General features: G+C 36.2%; 1 protein-coding gene across 10 annotated transcripts in view; it reads right to left on the reverse strand.

The window, feature by feature from the left end:
- RASSF8 (Ras association domain family member 8) overlaps nt 1-19,564 on the reverse strand; it is a 124,122-nt gene that overhangs the window by 79,744 nt on the left and 24,814 nt on the right. For 5 of the 10 annotated variants that reach the window (XM_077774506.1, XM_077774511.1, XM_077774503.1 and 2 more), the window contains 2 exons: nt 15,766-15,960; nt 5,055-5,152 (listed from right to left, as the gene is read on the reverse strand). The exons of 1 other annotated variant lie outside the window; for it this stretch is intronic. The gene's annotated coding sequence lies outside the window, so the exon portion shown is untranslated. Of the gene's footprint in view, nt 1-2,157; nt 2,277-5,054; nt 5,153-13,881; nt 13,944-15,765; nt 15,961-19,564 lie in introns of all 10 variants that reach the window. 4 more of the 10 variants (XM_077774507.1, XM_077774510.1, XM_077774508.1 and 1 more) reach the window with 3 other exon arrangements.

The raw sequence follows: 19,564 nt of genomic DNA on the forward strand, positions 1-19,564 counted from the left end.
CGAGTTACTGAAGTTTAAAAAGGCATAAATACATTTTGTATGCACATTTTTGCAAAGATACACAAGAAACTTTACAATGGTTATCTTTAGGTAGAGGAAACACAATGAGGAAGAATCTTGTTTTTCATTTTATACCTTTCTATAAATTTCAAACTTACCTGTATTACCTTTTTTTTAAAATGAGCAGTTGTTTTAAATATATGAGAACTAATGCTTTGCTAAAAACCTCTTTTCTAAAATTTCAGAAACACTGAGTCTCTGATCCTCAGAATGAAGTTTAATAGTTTCCCGCCCATGGCCATTTGTATTTCTTACAAAGTTTAATCCCCAGCATAAATTTTTGTTGCTACTATAAACACTGTTTTTTTTTCTATTTTTGAACTGGTTATTACTACTATATAAATCATAATATTTACATTATTTATAATGGAATTTTACTATGTTAGTTTGAATACTTGGGCATTTCTATTATCTACAAATAATTTTGTCCTTTTCAATAATTTTGTCTCTCTTTTTCTGTTCTTAATACACTGGCTAGATATTTCGGAGCTGTTTTAGATAGTAATGATGACAGCAAATATGCTGCTAAATCTAATAGTGGGTAAAATGCTGTTTCACCATTATTAGTATTTTGGCTATTGACAACTTCATCTTTAATTTGTTTATAAAACATAAAACTTCAGATACTTCCTGTAAAATACGTACAGTAAATATCTCTAAATAGTGGGATAATATAGGTGATTATATTTTCCTTCACAATTTCCAGTAAACTATGTAGATTTAGGTTTTCTACATCAAGCTTATATTTTTAAAATTCAAATTTTGTTGATTTATGTTTTATAAAAGATTACCCCTTTGATGAAGATTCTCATACGTATGTGGAAAAGTTTCTGCAAAAGTATTACCATTTTTATCTATAGATAACTACAGTTATATTCAATAAATGCTAGTTTTATATATTATTTTTTACTAATTATTGGATTAGCCACAAACTCTTCCCATTTATTTTCCAAGTTTCCTAAAATGAATGGACACATACACCTTTATCTCCTTATTTCTCCTAATGTTCCTTGCTTAAGGAGAATGTTTTTAACTCCAAATTATGTTGGTTAGTCATTATTACCTTGCAGAAGGCAAGAGTCAAGCAAAACCTAAAAAAGTTTTCTCTTTAAAAACAACACTGTACTTTCCTTTGTGAAAGAGATCATATCTAACAATAATGCCTGGATACAAATTTCTCCAAGTAAACTTATTCTGCTAATAAAAATGATACCTCCTCCTTTTTATTTAAACACATTCATGCTTAAGACTACAGTACAAGATGCCATAAACTAAACATATTAAAAATCTAGTATTAGGAAAATCCTAACATTCCCAGATTAGAATTCCGTGAAAACCAGATTCCAATACACTTCATATTAAAACTTGCTTGTTAACAAATGTGTGTGGCAATGTGTTCAAATCCTTATCAAATTCTTTTTTCTTTTCATATTTTATTAAGTAACCATTATATTGAACACATCTTGTCATACAAATGGTTAGTTTGAGATACATTACCAGAAAATGCTGTTTGACTATAAACAGCTAACTTTTCATTTTTACTCTACCAGGGAAGTTTCAAAGTGTTAAAAAATGCAAGCTGCTACTCATCTTCTAAAAAGAGAAAGGGAATAATTAGATGACAATTGATGGCTCCTTTCTCGGAGGGGATAAAAATGATGAATGCAACTGGAATGTTTATTGTCACTGAAATTCTTCAGGCCTGGATTCCAAGTATGGGTCTTGATGCAAGTTACTATGACAACTAAAATTGCAGAGAATGTCCCCCCTTCTTCTCCCAAGTTGTTTGTTTGTTTTTTGCCAAAAGATCATTTCAAGTCCCCTAGAATCTGTGTGCATAAATTACCTGTAACAATAAACATCTCTTTACAAGTTTTATTTAGAAATGCCCCCATCTAAATTGTATAAAAAAATAAATTCCACTAAATCTACATGGGACATAAAACCTAACCTGAAAACATGAACACACACACACACACACACACACAGCTTAAAATGTAAACTGTTGAGAGTTATTTTGAAACTATTCCCAACTATAAGAGGCAGAAAATATCACCACCATAAGCTTCATTACAGAAACTACAGGAAATTACTTACTAGGCAGTTCTGAAAGAAGATTATAGAGCTAAGTCCTGTTTATCATTCTTTTCCCTCCATTAATGCTTTTTACAGGAAGGTACCAGAAAAGGAGGGTGGGAGAGAAATACAGTCTTATTCTGAACAGAACAGAAAGAGAAGCAAATAAATTATCTGTAACATCTTATTCTGTTTTACATAATCTGTCTTTTTTACATAAAATATGAGCTTTAAAGTTTCTTCTTACACAGCCTCAAATGTAAAACCTAGGAAAGATGCCTTGTGATAAATAAAATGTGAATTATTCTCTATCATTCCTTAAAAGAATAATGGCTCACAAGAAACTGCATCATTGTGGAGAAAATGTAATTTAGTAGAAATATTCTGATTGTAAGACATTAAAAATTTAAAGTTACTCCATAAAAAATATTTACGGTAGTTTCACAGTGTAGCAATACTGGAAATTCAAAGCTGGTTTTGTTGCTATCAAAGTTAACGTGACTAAAATTAGATGGTTCATTCAGAAAGATTTAGGGAACTCACATACCCTCTTTCTGTGAGTAAACTGGGTTATTTCAGTAGCCAGCAAAGGCAAAAAAGTTTTATGTATTGCTATAACACATCCGGAAACCATTTATTTAAAACAGACAAAACTTCATTTAAAAAAAGAAAACAAGGCAGTATGCTAAGGGAAAACTTCTGCACTTGAAGTCAAGAATCAAAGACTGTTAATTACTAGTATACTAAGCATTTGAGAAGAAATAGCAAAAAATTAACTCTTTAGCTGCAAACTCAAATCAACTCCTGGATCTTCTACATGTTTGAGGGGATAACTACTAGTGTTCTAAAATAAACAAAGTAACTGAAACATTCGAAACCAATTGTACATATCTAAACATTAAATCTGAGCCATAGTTACTCATATATAAATCCTCTTAAATAAAACATTAATGTAAAGAAAAGAAAGATTTACAGAATAGCTTCATCAGTGATGAAAGCTAAACCTAAAATCTAAGTTAGAAAAAATTAGGGAAAGAACTGTAGTGTTGGACTATGTAATACATTTTGTTCCTTACACTCTTCTTCCTTTAGACTATATTACAAATAGCAGGGCTTAACTAGAATTTTTTAGCTTCTTACATGGATATAACAAAATTGTCCAATTAGAATCAGACTATCTTTTACTTTCAACACGTGTAGCCTGCCTGTCATGGATTTTGCTAATGCCACAAGCAACGCAACAGGGTCTGCAGGAAAAAAACTGAACAAGTGAGGATATGGACTTGTGGTTTTAGGAATTCATTTCCCTCCAAATATTCTAGCAATTACTACAACACTCTAAGGTTATACTTTTTATTTCAGGGATGAGTTAATTTATGTTAAGACCTTTGAAAATCAACCATTAAGGCAAAAATGCAAGTACATAACTTTTACAAATGAGGGACAAAGAAATTTATGAAACAGTATGCTGGTTGGTGCCCTAAAGAGTTATTAATTCACCTGCAAAATGTGAACAGTTTATTCACAAGTGATTCTCATACTACAAACAAGGTCAAATTATTTTCCCTTCTGAAACCAATGAATCACTTTAATGTTTCAAGAGATGATACACACCAAGCACACAAAAAGCAAGTAGATGGGGCGCCTGGGTGGCTTAGTCGGTTAAGCGTCCGACTTTCGCTTAGGTCATGATCTCGCGGTTCATGGGTTCGAGCCCCGCGTCGGGCTCTGTGCTGACTGCCAGCTCAGAGCCTGGAGCCTATTTCAGAGTCTGCGTCTCCCTCTCTCTCTGACCCTCCCCTGCTCACGCTGTCTCTCTCTCTCTCTCCTAGAAATAAATAAAAATATTAAAAAAAACAAAAAGTAGAAATTAATTTAGTTGTATATTCTCACACAAGAGGCTTTGTGAACCCCTTTACTTAATGAAGACAATTACACTACTTAAGAGATGGAAGCTCCAACTATAAGCTATTTCAAACCTATCAAGACCTTCTAATCTTCACTGTTAGAAATACTTCTCTGCTTTAAAACAGGCCATCAGTTAATGAATGGATAAAGAGGATGTGGTGGGTATGTGTGTATATATATAATGTGTACATACACACACATGCACACACACACACCTGAGTATTATTCAGCCATAAAAAAGAATGAAATCGTGCCATTTGTGACACCACGGACAGAGCCACAGACTATTATACTAAGTGAAATAAATCAGTCAGAAAGACAAATACCCTATGATTTTATTCATATGTGGAACTTAAGAAACAACAGATAAGCAAAGGGAAAAAAATAGAGACAGAAAGAGACAGACAGACAAAGTAAGAAACAGACTACAGAGAACAAACTGATGGTCACCAGAGGGGAAAAGGGTGGGGGGGATGGGTGAAATAGGTGATGGAGATTAAAGAGTGCACTTTTCTTGAAGAGCACAGGGTGATGTATGGAAGTGTTGAATTACTATATTGTGCTCCCCAAACTAATATAACACTGCATGCTAACTGGAATTCAAATAAAAACTTAAAAATGAATGAATGAATGAATGAATAAAAGAGGCTGCCGATTTAAAGCACGAGTAGGATAATGCTCAGGAAGCCTAAGAGTGGTGACACACCAACTTGCAAAAATTTGCTTCAGACTCCACATTTGAAATCTAAAGCATGTTTCATAATGCTATTAGTGTCAACCCAAATTTGGACCTACGATTTAATATATAGTACAGTGGCAAAAATTACTATTGCTAATTACACTTCACACTTACCTAAATACAGGACTCACATGAGTAATGATTCTTAGGAGTTCACCAGTGAATACAACCTCTGAAAGTCTCCCCAAATTTTGAAAAGTTGTTTTTAAAATGTCACTTTAAATGATATTCTTCTAGGATACATGGAAGGAGTACAAAGTTCCAGACTCACCTTAGGGCGCTGGAGTCCCCAAGTAGGAGGAGCGCTGAGGTAGTCTTGAGGAAGAGTGGAGCACCAGACAAGTTTTCTAGGAGGAACTACACAGGCACCTGAAAAGGTACATAGTGTTCTTACAGTCCCGGCTAATTTTTATCTTAAAAATGCTAAGTCACCCCATTATAACTTATAATTATCAAAGAACAAAATATATAAGCTTTTAGATTCAAACAGTTTTCCAAAGAAGAATTTTTCCTTCCCTCTCCAACCTTCCCCCTTCCTCATTTGAACTGCAGTACTTATGGGGTGGGTTTGTTTTCTGTTTGATCTCAATTAGCATTTTTGTGCCATTGAAAAAGGAATCTCAGTTCTTTCTCAAAAAGGTCATTTGATGGGCCCATGGTATTCTAGGAAGGACTCTGTGCCTTCTTTTCCTCCTGACCAAAGCTTCCCGTAACACCACAATAATTTCTTGAGAGCAGTTTAGCTGTTAGACATTTGGAAAACTGCCTAAAGCCGGCACCTAAAAGTGATGTTGAGGGAGGAATCTCAGGTTTTCAGTCTTCAAAAACAAAAACACGTCACACTTTTCCTTAGGGAGTATGAATTATCACCACTAGCTAACCCCAGAAAGAGGGTAATTTGGCACCAGTTCTTTTGCCCATTCTATTGCCTTATGCTGTGAGAATGAAACTCTGCCATTAGTTATAATGGAAGCCTTAGGAAGAAACTGACCACAAGACAGGAATTGACACAATTCAGATGTCTGCCACATTCAGACTATGCCCTAAACAGATGTTTCTGGATTTATTTATAGAAAGGTTTACTTTAATAACAAGACCTTTCTCCATCAACCATTTTCTTTCATACTGAACTACTTTTATTATGAATAAAAAATACTGGCAAAAATGTTACAATCCTTCTTAGTTATGAAATAATATGAAATGTCAAATTATAAATAGTGTAAGGAAAAAGAGCCCAAATACAATGCAAGCTATCAGAAAATACATTAACTGAGGAAGGCATAAGTTACTCCAAAATTTCCCCTTCCATAGCTGGGTTCTCCCTGAAAGCTACTATACCCCTGAATGGAAACACTGTTTCTCAGTCTGTCTGCTAGACTAACATTTCATATAACTTAACAGTTGTTATAAAAATATCATTCATTTCTGGATTATTTTTAAATAGTGGTATAGCTGCACTATTTAAAGTTGCATTAGTGCATGCTTCTAAGTTTTAAAAGAAAAAGAGGGCAGCACTCACATTAGAATTCTTTCTAATGAAAATAAATAAGCTTTAAGCTAACTAGATATCAAAGAATTCCTGTTTCATCATTTTATGTTAGATGGGTTAGAGCCTTCTTGCTTCAACTAGACCTAACTACCTCCTAAAGAAGCTAAAAGAAAGACTCAAATTTGAGGCTTATGTGTCTTGGTTCTGTCCATGGAGCATATCATCCATGGAGCAATGAAGGGTCAGCCCTGCTGGGAGAGTGTACTGGAAGATGAATTAAAAGCCACGTGAGAAAGGCTAAATAGACTAAGTACCCTAATTCCTACTAGCTTGGGCCTAGAAACTATCTGGAAGTCAGCCTAGCTGGCAAAGGGATTCTTATTTATCTAAATCAAAAATCTCACTTCTTATCCATCTTTTGTTTTTTAAAACATCTCTCTATTTAGTTTTGTTTTCCAAAAATCTTTCTAAAGTAGGAAGTTGGCAGTTAAAAAGGAGTTTCTAAAATGGACATAATCATTATCTTCTTTCATCTATAAAATAAGGTTATCAAGACTAGAGCCAGACATTTAAAGGCCAAGAAGATTATGGTGCCTATTTCCTCACATGTAACTCAAAATGATGCTAAGTTGGATATATGCTAATATTAAAATTCCTCCTTTTTAGATCTTTATAATTGCAAAATTCTGGATGAGTCAAGGTTGTTTAGAATAGGGCTGTAAGTGTCCTAGTCCTGGCTGGGTCCTGGGAATGTGGCTGGGATGCCGGTGGGAAACGCCAAACCTGACAAGAAGCGCCAGGCTCTGGTATGCTTGTACTCACCTCTCCGGTCTCCTGCAAGGCCTCAACCTCTCCTCGGTGATTACTACAACCATCCTAACTACTCAACCATTGATCAAACCACTTTAAAAACAAACAAACAAACAACAAAAGAACAAAAAAGAGCAAATCCTATCATTCTACTGTTTTTAAAAACCTCCACAAAAGTCCAAATTTTTTTGTTTGGCCTGTCATTATGGCGACAATTTCTTCCTAACCGAAAATATGGATATAAGATCTAGCAATATGAAGACAGCACGAAATCTGAGATTTAAACAGATAATCTCAGAAAATTTACAATGTATTGGGCTTCACCTCCACCTGAGACTTCACATCCTTGCATGCCACTGTCTAAACTCATTTCTAGTTGTTCCCTTGAAGCTACCACTTGACCTGTCCCAGCCTCACCTCACCGCTGCTCAGCTCCTCATGCTCTCGATTTACTTCATGTTGGCATCGCATCCCTGGGCTCCACCAACTTCCTGTGCTCACCAAACTCCAACTTATCCTCTAAGAGACCATTCAATTGTCTCACATTCCCTGGAAATCTTCCTTCATCCAGACTGATCATTCCAGGAATTATGGCTGGTTAACAGTACTCACTGGTACTGTTTCTTAAATCCCCACAACCCTATGAGGAATGTAAGCTCTACAAAGGGAATAATCAGAAAAGAAAACTAAAGAATAAAAAGGTTGAATAAGTGGTCCAAGGTCAGATAGCTAATAAATAAGAGAGCCAGAAACTGAACTCAGGCAAACTGACTTCAGAGCCCATGTTCTTCAACAACTGACAGCATCTGCAGTATGTACCTCTGTTGTAATACTTAGCATAATTATAATGAAATGTTTGCCTTTCCTTGAGGACAGAGACATTTTGCATTGCTATCTGTATTCATGTTGCCTAGCACATAAGAGGTGCTCAGTAAATGTCTGTTGAGGGCTTGATGAATTCAGAGCTTTACAGATTGGCAACAGGTTATTCAGTGATGCTGAGCTTATCACCAATGGAAGCCTTGCCTAACTAAATGATTTCTTTTATCTAGAATTCTATAACTACATGTCCAAAAAATAGATACCTATTATATAAGTAATTGAAATTGACCAATAATTAATGTATACCACACATGCAATTTGGGGTAAAAGATGTAAAAACTGAAAACCTTTATACCCCGATTTATATTATTTTCGATAAAATTAAAACTAAGGTTTGAACATTCACTGGACATTTGCACATATTAGATTAGACATTCTCTTAGTCTGGTAGCCAGTGCCCAACATAGCCCCCAAAGGTCCTTGGTTCCTGGTCTTCATATCCTTGTGTAGTCTCCTCCCACTCTGAGCAGGGTTAACTTGTATAGCCAGAAGGATATCATGGAAATGATGTGCAACTTCCAGACTAGGTCATAAAAGATGGTGCAGCTTCCATCCTGACCCGTGATCACCTGCTCATGTTATGCAGATGGTCAAGCAGCACTATGGAGAGGTCCACATGGTAAGGAACAGGCCTCCTGGCAACAACCAGTTCAAACTTGCCAGGCATGTGAGCAAACCACCTTGGACGTAGATCTTCCAGACCCAGTCAAGCCTTCACACAAACCACTTTAACATAGGATGACATCTAGGCTGCAATCTCATTTAAGATTCTGAGCCAGAACCACCCCTCTAGGACATTCCTGGATTCCTGATCCAAAGAATATAGCGAGATAAAAAACAAACAAACGTCTTTTGTTTTAAGTTCCTTCATTCAAGGCAACTTGTTATGCAGCAATAGATAATATTTATCTACTGTCACTTACACAGCCTTCATTTAATTTATAAGAATGCAAATGGAAATTACTGATACAAATGAACACAATATCAGATTACTGCAATTCCTATACACTGAACAAAACCAAAGTAGAATGATTAAGGACAACTCAAGAGCAAAATAAATTCCAGTTTTCCAAGAGATGTTGCCTTTTGCCTTTCATTCCTTTTTCTTTTTTTTTAAGTGAAATAAAGCACACAGGCCTTTCATTTGCTTGTACGTTATCTCTTAATGACTACTGGTTAGTTGCTGGGTATATTCCCTTCCTCTAAACTAGGCCCACCAAACGAATAATCAGTGGACAAGAGTGTCATTTTTATTACTGTAGAAATCAGAAAAGAGTTTACTACTCTGGTTGTTCAAGTCTTACAGGTCATATAGAAAAAGTCTAAAGGTTTTAGAGGAAGCTACTCTCTACTTTGTGACTTCAAGATACCTAAAAAGTTAAAAAAGTACATTTCTTTTTATTGAAAAGGGAAGTCCATCTAAATATTCAACTATGTTCAACCTCAAATATTCAACTATAAATAAAATACAAAAGCATATTTTCATTAAGTGATACCGCTTTGTATACATAAATTAAAGCTATAAATATTATGCAAATTTGAAATTATCCTTAATTTTTAGTTTTTCTAATAAAAGAAAGGGTAGGAACATACATTTTTTCTTCTTTGACACCAAAACTCATAGACATCCTATATCTGTGAACATAATTCAGTTCTACTAAAAGAAATACAGTTATTAAGAAAAGTAATTTAGGTTTTTAACGTCAATATAAAATGTTAAAATAAAATAATTACAGAAACAATAAAGGTAGAAATATATCCATTATAATGCTATTAGCTATATTAGTTTAAAAGCAGAGATTTATTTATATAATAAACATCTACCAAGCCCTTAACACATTTAAAATATAGTAGGGATTAAAAATGTGAATAAGATATGGGTTTCTTTCCACGAATTGTGTAGTATTTGTGAGACAGAATGAATATACAGTAATAATAATACCAAATAAATGTTTTAGAAGCACCCAAAAAACTTGAAGCTACAGTAGAGTTCATATCCTGGATATTTAGGAGGCCTTTGTGAAATGTCATTATACTTGTATATGATTATAATTTTTTGAGCTTTTTCATATTAATATGTTATAATTTCCATTATAAAGGTGACAACGCTGAGACTCAGAAAGATTAAGTGACTTGATCTGAACCAAGTTTCTGCCTTTTAAAGAAGTTATAGTAGACATTCAAAATATAAGGGCCAGGCAACACTGTCTGCATAATTCAGAAGCTGTTCACTGCCCTGGGAAGGTAAATGCCACAGTCCCCATTTTGCAGATGAGGACACTAAGACAGAAGATTTGGTACCTTTCCAGGTTCACATGGCTAGTAAATGGTAGAGTCCTGGTCTGAATGCAGGTGTACCTAATTTGAAAGATCCTCCCCTTTTTCTCCCAGACTTCCATCCCAGGTTAGTCCGTGTAACCCATGCTGCTCCCAGGAAGTGTTCACATTCTTTACTGCACCTTCCCTTTCTGGCCTAATAAACTGATCCATAAACCATAGGAATTGAAATGCATCCTTGTTAGCCTTATGATTTGTTATTAACTGTCAACAGGAAATCAGAAGAATTACAAAGGAGAAGGAGAAGACAAAACACATGATCAATTAGTTTTTTAAACAGCCAAAGCAATTACTTTTGCTTAGACAAGCTTGTAAAATGCATTTCATAAACTTTGCTAGACAAGCTAGCCAATGGTTGCTTGGATAGGGTCTCCCTCCCCTAGCTAACACCTAACCCACAGACCAGAGTTGTTTTCAGATCAACTGCAGAGTTTAACAAGCATTTATCAAATTATCTAGTCCTAACCGAAGTTCCATTACTCCAATTTGAGTTGGCCAAAACAGCCATTGTTAAATGCATATAAAGAACAAACAGAACCATGCTAACAGAAGCTACGTCTCCCTGTAGAACACACATCAACAAATGTGATACTGGGACCTCTTAAAGAGTTCTATTAAACAAGCACTGAGAAAGAAACAGCATGATCTTGGTGCGGTCCAGTGTTTGAGGAAACATCAAACTGATGGAAATGTTAGGAGGGAAAAAGAGCTGAAGAACAGAAAAGGAAGTGGGCTTTTCCTGCAAAGCTGTCTTTACTGTTACTCACAAAGCACAAGGCTCCTTTGGAGGCACAGTGAATTTACGGAAGAGTTTAGGTGGGACAGAAATACTTGTGAAACAGCTGCTTTGTAAAGAGCAGGAAAAATTCAAAGAACTTAACTGGTCTTTTATTTAAGTGAACTACAAAAGGTAGCGATACTGGTGAAGATGACAAGTCCTTCAGCAGATAGCTTCTCTAAACATACCCACCAGGATTCTCCGGGCGTTTCTACCCTGTTTTATGTTGTTTGTTAGACCTACTCTCCTATTGTACAACGGAATCCTGTCTCATTTCTTCTTTATGGTCCCAGCACCTAGCACAGAATCTGGCACAATGAATCAGTGAGGATGAGAGGAAGGCCAGGAGGAGGATCTTGATAAAGCAGGAATTTGAAATGCTATTTCCTGAGGTGCCATGCAAGCTGATAGAAATTTTTCTTTTCCTTCTCCCCCAACAAGGACAGATTGGTTGGAAAGTAGGAGAGCTCTTTTTTAAATGGAAGAAAAATAATTTAATTAAAAAGCAAACTTGTAGCTTTCTGTTATTAACGTAAATGAAATCCCAAATATTGATGTCAGCCACCACTCCCCAATTACCCTGGAATTTTTAAAAACACCACATATTAGTCTACTTAACCTCTTCTTAGCTTATCAGATTTGATTATCCAGCTTTATTTCAGTAAATTTAGCATCTGTTCAATACTACCAGACAACAAGAAAAATCCCTAGATTACTTTTAAAGATCTGACAATTCTGACTGAAAGGTTGTCCACATGGATGTTTTAAACTTTCTCCCATTTTTTCTTCTAATAGTCTTAGAACCAATTTTTTAAAACCCTACCATAAAGAAGCATATGTTCAAATGTGAGGGATTGATTCATTTTTAAAATAACACTAATTGATTTGAAGTGACAATGATTTTTATTCACCTTTTAAAACAGGTGTTGATAGAAAATTTTTAGCATGTTTTTTAAAAAGGCAAAAAACACGGAGATCAAAGAATATCCTCCTATTAAACTTGACAATCACTATAGCATTTTGGCATGTTCAGATGTTTTAACCAATTATCTAATTTCCTAAATTGAACGGTTTCAGAATATATGTTAATCTTGAATAAATTGTCCTCATTTCAGTTCAAAGAAGAGCATTAAGCAATAAAGATGCCTTAAGTTGAAGAAAAGAGTATCTTTATGTTTAAATACTATTTAAGCCAAGCACTTGTGATTATTATACTTTACCTGTTTCTGAGACCTTATCATTTCCTGTATTAGTGCCTTAGGGAAGTTAAGTCCTTGGATCATTTCTGAAATTATGGTTTCCACAGATTTGGTGTCTTCTTTCCCCTTGCTGAGACCATATGATATTGACCATAATAATGTTCAATTTGGCTCCAGGGAATCAAAAGGAAGTTAAGAGGCAAGACTGCAAAGTCACATGATGTATTGTGGATTTTGGATCACGTTCCAGTTCATACTATTCACTGTCTAGTAATGACTCTAGAAATCAAGGGTCCACTCCTCACCCCAGGTACAGGAAGAATGGCAAAAACATACAAGAGCCCATGTGTAAGAATAAATAAGAGAGAAAACAGGATAAGGAAGGGAAAATGATTAAAGGAAACAGAAGTGGCAGAAGAAGGGCGGGGAAGGGGGGCGGGTAGAGTAGGTAAATAGGAACTTGGTCAGGGTTGTGAAAAGCCAATGACTATGGGAAATGATAGGTCAAATACAAGGGAAACACACAAAGGAAGCCAATAGAAATCTAATCCCTGCACAATTCTGAGAGAAACTGGGCAAGGAGGAGCAGCCAGCAGATGTGCTAACAGAAAAAAGCAAACAGTCGTGGCATGATATGGAAGCTGGTGACAGCCTACATGTCAGTCCCCAAAAGGCACATGGAACTCACAGTCTTGATAGCCCAGTCAACCGAAGAAATGAGAGAAATCGAGGAGGCTCCAAAGAGAAAATTGGCCTTGTCCTCCACTGTTCTGTAAGTAGTGCATACAACAGCAAACACCCTAATCCCAGCTCTGTTGTGAAGTGCATCTGGGACACTACAACCTCCCCGAGCTTCAATTTCTCATCTGCAGAGCAAAGCTCTTGGAAATCAGTGTACCTGTTATGTCTTTTAGTAACTGCGTCATAGTCAACATCTCTATGTCCCTAGAAGATGAAGGATCTTGGAAGATGATGAACAGATGAATGCAAATCATCAAGGCCACTATCACCTTCTGGGTGGAGCAGAACCCAACTTGGGATGTTGGGGAAACCAGACTGGACACAATCATTTCACTTCTTTAAGACTGATGGCAGGCTCTGCTGCAAGGTCACTGAGACCAAGAGAACCACTTGCTGCAAGCCAGAGTTAGGAAAAATATTTCTGTAAACACTTCATTTTAGATCACCTTCTATGTGCCAAGTCACTGTTTTAAGTACTTTATACATTAATTCATTTACTTCCCATAACAAGCCCATAAAATAAGGATTTTCCTCATTTCCTGATAAGGCAAATAGCTTATAAGTTTTACACACACACACACACACACACACAGAGTCTGTGCTCTTAGCCACTCCACAACACTGCCTCTAGCCAGGACCCTGTGGCTTGCTCTCCTGACAGGAAGGAACTTCTTTCCTTCAAATACTGATTTTAGCCAACCCTCTGAATTTCACATCTGTAAAATGGGAACAAGACCACTTCCTTCCCATTGGAACAGAATATTTTTATGTGACAATGCCTAAGAAACATATGAAAAGATGTTCTACATCATACATCATCAGGAAAATGCAAATTAAAATAAAAGGTGATACTACCTCATACCTGTTAGAATGACCAGAATCTGGAACACCGACAACATCAAATGCAACAGGAACTGTCATTTACTGCAGGTGGGAATGCAAAATGATAGTCACTCTGGAAGACAGTCTGGTGGTTTCTAATAAAACTAAACATACTCCTTGCTGGCAGGATCCAGCAATCACACACCTTGGTATTTACCCAAAGGAGCTGAAAATTTATGTCCACACTGAAACCTGCACAGCAACTTAATTTATAACTCCCCAAACTTGGAAGCAAACAGATGTCCTTCAGTAGGTGAGTGAAAAAATAAGCTGTGGTATATCCAGACAATGGAATGTTATTCAGAGCAAAAAATGAGCTATCAACCATGAAAAGACATAGAAGAAAGGTAAATGCATATGAGCAAATGGAAGAGAAGTCAATCTGAAGGGGCTACAAATTGTATAATTCCAACTACATTCACTCATAATAGGGAAAAGTATGGAGATAGTAAGGAGATCAGTGGTTGCCATGGGTTGGGAGAGGGAAGAATGAATAGGTGGAGCACAGAGAATTTTTGGGAGAGTGCAATTACTCTACAGTCTAATGGTGGATACATCCTTGTGCATTTGTCCCAACACATAGAGGGTACAACACTCAAAGTGAACTGTAGTGTGAACTATGGACTTTGGGTGATAGTGATATCAGTGACATGTCAGTGATATGTCAGTGTAGGTTGATTAACTGTAACAAATGTATCACCCTGGTGGGGAATGCTGATAATGGGGAAGGCTATGCATGTGTGGGGTATATGGGAAATCTTGGTAAGTTCCTCTTAATTTTGCTGCAAACACTGCTCTAAAAAAAATAAAGACTTAAAAAAATGCCTAACAACAGTTGGCACACTGTAGATCCTTAATAATTGCTCACTTATACCTTTACCTCCAGTGATCATTACCTAGATGAAGGTTACCATCTGCCCAACCTTCCATGTTTATGTCTATGGCCCTGGCAGACAAACGGACTCCCTGCACAGCCAAAGACAGAGCAACACTAGGACTGAGTCTGCCCTCCCTCCAAAAGGCACCAAACAAAATTACACAGATGCATCTCCCTTCTATGGATACTTTCAGGAATCTAAAGATGCTTTCAGGAGCTATGGACAGCACAGGGCTTGTCTGAACAGCAATGAAAGATCCCATTTCTGAGTTGTTATTTGGTAATATTACAACATGCCACATTAGGCCTACAGTTATAGCATTTGACAGGACAAAAACAACAATAGAAGAATTGGAGAAATTTTTTAGAACTCATTTCTGCGTGGTGCAGCAAAAGTATATTACCCTGAGACTTAACAAAGGCACAGTTCACTTCCCACATCCACTAGCCAATGGATCAGGGAAATCAAAACTCCCCATGCTCAAAATTCACATGCTTTGCATCTAAGAAATGAAAGACTCAAGATCAGGTTTACATCATCACCCTGGATGTTTTCCTTTGGACATATTCTAGTTTGTTAATGTCCATAAAATCTGGCACCCCAAACTAAAAATGTCTTTCTAAAGATGGTCTGATCAGCATAAAAGATATATTACCTGTGTTGATCCTGCCTTGGATTTTTTTATTAAATTATTTTCATTTAATGCTCAATAGATATACAGAATTCTAAGGGAATAAACATGTGTGTGTCCACAACCAGTTTTAAGAAAAAAAGTAAATCACTAACACCTCTGAAGCCCCTTTTGACTCTTCTTAGCCCACTCCCTAATCCTCTACTTAGAGGTTAAAACTCTCTTAAATTCTGTGTGTACTCTTGTCTTTAGAAAAATAATTCAGTCACATGTTTGCATCCCCAAATGAATAGCAGTTTGTCCAAATTTCTGAACTTCATATAAATGATATCATATCACGTATAATCTTTTGCACCTTGCTTTTTGACTCCGTATGATGTTGCTGCTTGGATCCGTGCTCTATATACTTCCAAGCTGCAGAAAGGGTTCCTGTGCACAGGTGTGGGCTGAGGCTGGCTGTTTTCTGGCAGCATCCACTCTGATGGGGTGGTGCCCATGTTGCACTTACTAGTCGTTCATCATGTTATCACCTTAGTCCTACAGTAATCCACTGTGAATATAAAACACACCACAGATAGGTTTTCTACAACTGATAGTTTGTTTTTGTTTTTTTTTCCAGATTTTTTGGAATGGGGCCCATGAAGTGCTACAAATACTGTGTATTTGTAGGATATATGCTGGGCTGCAAGGTATCTGTATTTTCAACTTTACTAAAATCAGTTTTCTTTAGAACTGTGGTCATGACCTCTTGTGGTTCATAAAATTTCCTGGGTTGGATCCAACTTTTGTTTTTAAATTAAAAATAGAAAATTAAAAAGGAAAAATAATAGAGAATTTTACCCTTAGGAGGATTTAATCAGTTTCTTGAAACTCTGACTTAAATTATACACATGTGTTACATGTACACAAACACATCAATAAATGAATTTCTTACTGTGGATCACAGTCAGAAAAGCTCAGAACTGTTCTCCAGTTGATTAATTCTTTCTTTGGCTATGTCTAATTTACCATTAAGCCTGTTTGCTGATTTAAAAATTCCAAGTATATATTTAATTTTTCAAAGCTCTAGTTTTTTCAGACCTCCTTTGTCATTTTTATATTCACTTGCTATTTACTCACATTTTTAACATTCTCATCTCTTTAAAACAAAGCCATTTTACATTCTCTGTCTGATATTTATATCTTAGATCATTATCTACTCGGGCTGGTTCTACTCATGATACTTTGTTTACTTGTCTGTTTTATAATTTTGGCTAGGAGTTAGAATTTCTTGAAATTACATTTTTTGAACTCCTTGGGTACTAGGTTGAAGAAAGATTCCTCCAGAAGGAATCTGCACTTGCTTCTGCCTTGGGCTTAACAACTATTTGTCTCTTTTGAACTACCTAAGTAGGCCTAAATTAGGACTAAAAACCTGCATGAACACTAGTTACTGATTATGAAATATAAGATAGGCAGTTTTCCTTCGAGTTGCTAGTGACTGGGAGGAGATTGGGGGGTGAGGGGAGTTAGCTCTGGTTCAACACTACACTATGAAAGTAGTCTTTACAGAGTCCCAGACTGATGTGGAGACATCTTCTATTAAAGGTTTTCTTCCTAACATAGGCTCTAGGCTTTATCTACTGTTTCCAAGTAAATCAAAGCTCACATCTGCTGGATTCAACAAGTGTTCTCATATTAGCCATTTCATGTACCTCACGGAGTTCTCGCTTTTACTTTCAGCCCAATGTTTCCCCCTCTTCGTTTAAAGGCACATTTATGTAACTTATCTAGCATTTTTATTTTAGTTTCTGGTAGTGTATTTAGAGGTTTAGCGTATTGAGTCTCACACACCAAGAAACGAAAGGTAGCATTAATTTCTTTAAAGGTCATTACTTTCTGTTCCTTTTCATAGGAGGTATGTTGAGATAAGTTTCCTCATTCCTGTATTTATGCAACTTATTTTTTAAAGCTAAATGCAGAAATTCATATTCCAATCCATTAAATTTGGTCCTTTTTATAGTTTAGCCACTGTTTTAGGCCATTAAAATCATTCTGAATTCTCAATCTGTCATTTTTAGATTTTATCTACATCTCTACATCTTCAAATTTTTTTCATTTACAAACCTGATGAACATGACTTCTATATATTTATCCAAGTTGAAAAAGATGTGGAACATGGTATCATTCATATATAATTATAAAATATAATTTCTGAAAAAAATTGATACATCAGGAAAGTAGCACCCAGTATGTTCAATTTCCTACAATAAAAGATATTTGCTTGGCAATGTGCTTATATAAAATCAAGGTTTTATCATCTTTACCTAAGTGTCATTTAAAGATGATTATGGATACTTTTTAGTATAGATCCTTGAAATGGGGATTGCTATGCCTCCCTCACACACCACAAGTTAAATCTGATACAGATATAAGAATAGGTTAAAGTTAACAAGAAGGATGGATTTGAAAACTTTGATATAGAAATAATCAATCATGGTTTAAATGCTGCTGACAAGTAAAACGATGACAGCAATAGCAGAGATCCTTCAGGCAGGGCTGAGAGAGTCACACTGAGGTGAAGACTGGTTTAGCTTTGCTTCAGTGATTAATTTTATAAAAAGCAACAAGGTCATTCAGCATACCAGGCTCATTCCATGTCTATGAGAAAGGGACCAGCAGCTAAAGAATATATTAACAATTATAGAAGGTAACCATTTAATTTATTATCTTGGACAAAAGGTCCTCTTATTATTCCAGAACAACAGGAGCGAACCAGGACTGATCCAGTAAATCAGGATATGTTGTCACCCTAGCAATATACCTCCTCCTCTTTTAATAAAGCAACCGCCTCAGTATCTCCTTAAACTGCTCCTAAAAGTACACATCCATTTTCAATTTTCTACTGGACAAAATCTAAATTTATGGGATAATATGCTAATAATGTCTTTTGACACCTCCCTCCCAAATATTATGTTTAATATATTGTTTGTTAAAACAGGCAGTTTGATATCCTTAATTCTTAAAATGAAAGTTTTAAAGGAATTTAAGTTATCTAAAAAATTTACTGAATTGAAAGATCTCATTCCATGAATTTTTAAAAATTAGCTTAAATTTATTCTTGAAATGAGACTACCTTGACAATTTGCCATCTACATCCCCTGTGATGCAAAAATTAAAATTAGAGCATTCATAACGACTCCTCGCCCAGACTAAGGCTGCTCAGCAGCTGGCCGAGGCTTATCAGGTAACTAAGACATCCTTTCTCACAGGCCTAAGAACTTAGTACTACCCATGCCCTACTCTCACCAGCTAACAAAAAGACACTGATACAATTTAAAGCACAAAATCACCTTCCATTTTGTTTGGCTAACATGGTGTTTCGACGTTGTAAAAAAGCTGAAAATGACCCAAAATATCCAGATATATGACTTCTCTGAAAAAACCTGAAGATAAGCCAAAACATTTCCTAGGGGGTAGTAAACAACTTGAGCAGAGCAGGGAACCACCCCCTTTAGGTAAGGCATATACTCTAACTTGCCACAGTCCTAACCACACATCCCTTATACCAACCCCACCTCACCTCTTAATGCCATCTGCCTGACTGCTGTAATGAGCTTGCAAACCTTGCCATAAAGCATCTGGGAAAAAGAGACACCCTACAGACACAGAAGGCTAACATATCCAAGACAAGGGCACTGCATAGCCACAGCCTCAGGGGTTCCAGAACAAGAATCTCCAATACCACACCAGGTAAGTCTACTGAATGATTCATCTGTCTCATCTCTCATTCATTTTGCTCACTTCCAGGCTCTCCCTCATCTCTGCTTTTTCTCCTTATATTGGCCTCATTCTACTCAGACCAGCTCTTCCTACTGGCTGCTTAGTTAATTTTCTGTAGTTTAAAAAATCTCTCCAAAATCTCTCCAGCTGTCAGCTGTCAGCATAGAGCCTGACATGGGACTCCAACTCAATGAACTGCGAGATCACGACCTGAGCCAAAGTCAGATGTTTAACTGACTTAGCCACCCAGGCACCCCTATTTTTTCATTTGTAAAATGAGCAAATTTACCTTGTAGAGCTGTGTAAGACGAAACAAAAATGTGGGTAAAGGACCTAGCATAGCCTCTACACCTACAATGTTCACTTAGTTCATGGTTCTTACTATTTTTAGG

The sequence above is a fragment of the Crocuta crocuta genome, unplaced genomic scaffold, assembly GCF_008692635.1.
Source record: "Crocuta crocuta isolate KB4526 unplaced genomic scaffold, BGI_CrCroc_1.0 scaffold176, whole genome shotgun sequence".
Lineage (NCBI taxonomy): Eukaryota > Metazoa > Chordata > Mammalia > Carnivora > Hyaenidae > Crocuta > Crocuta crocuta.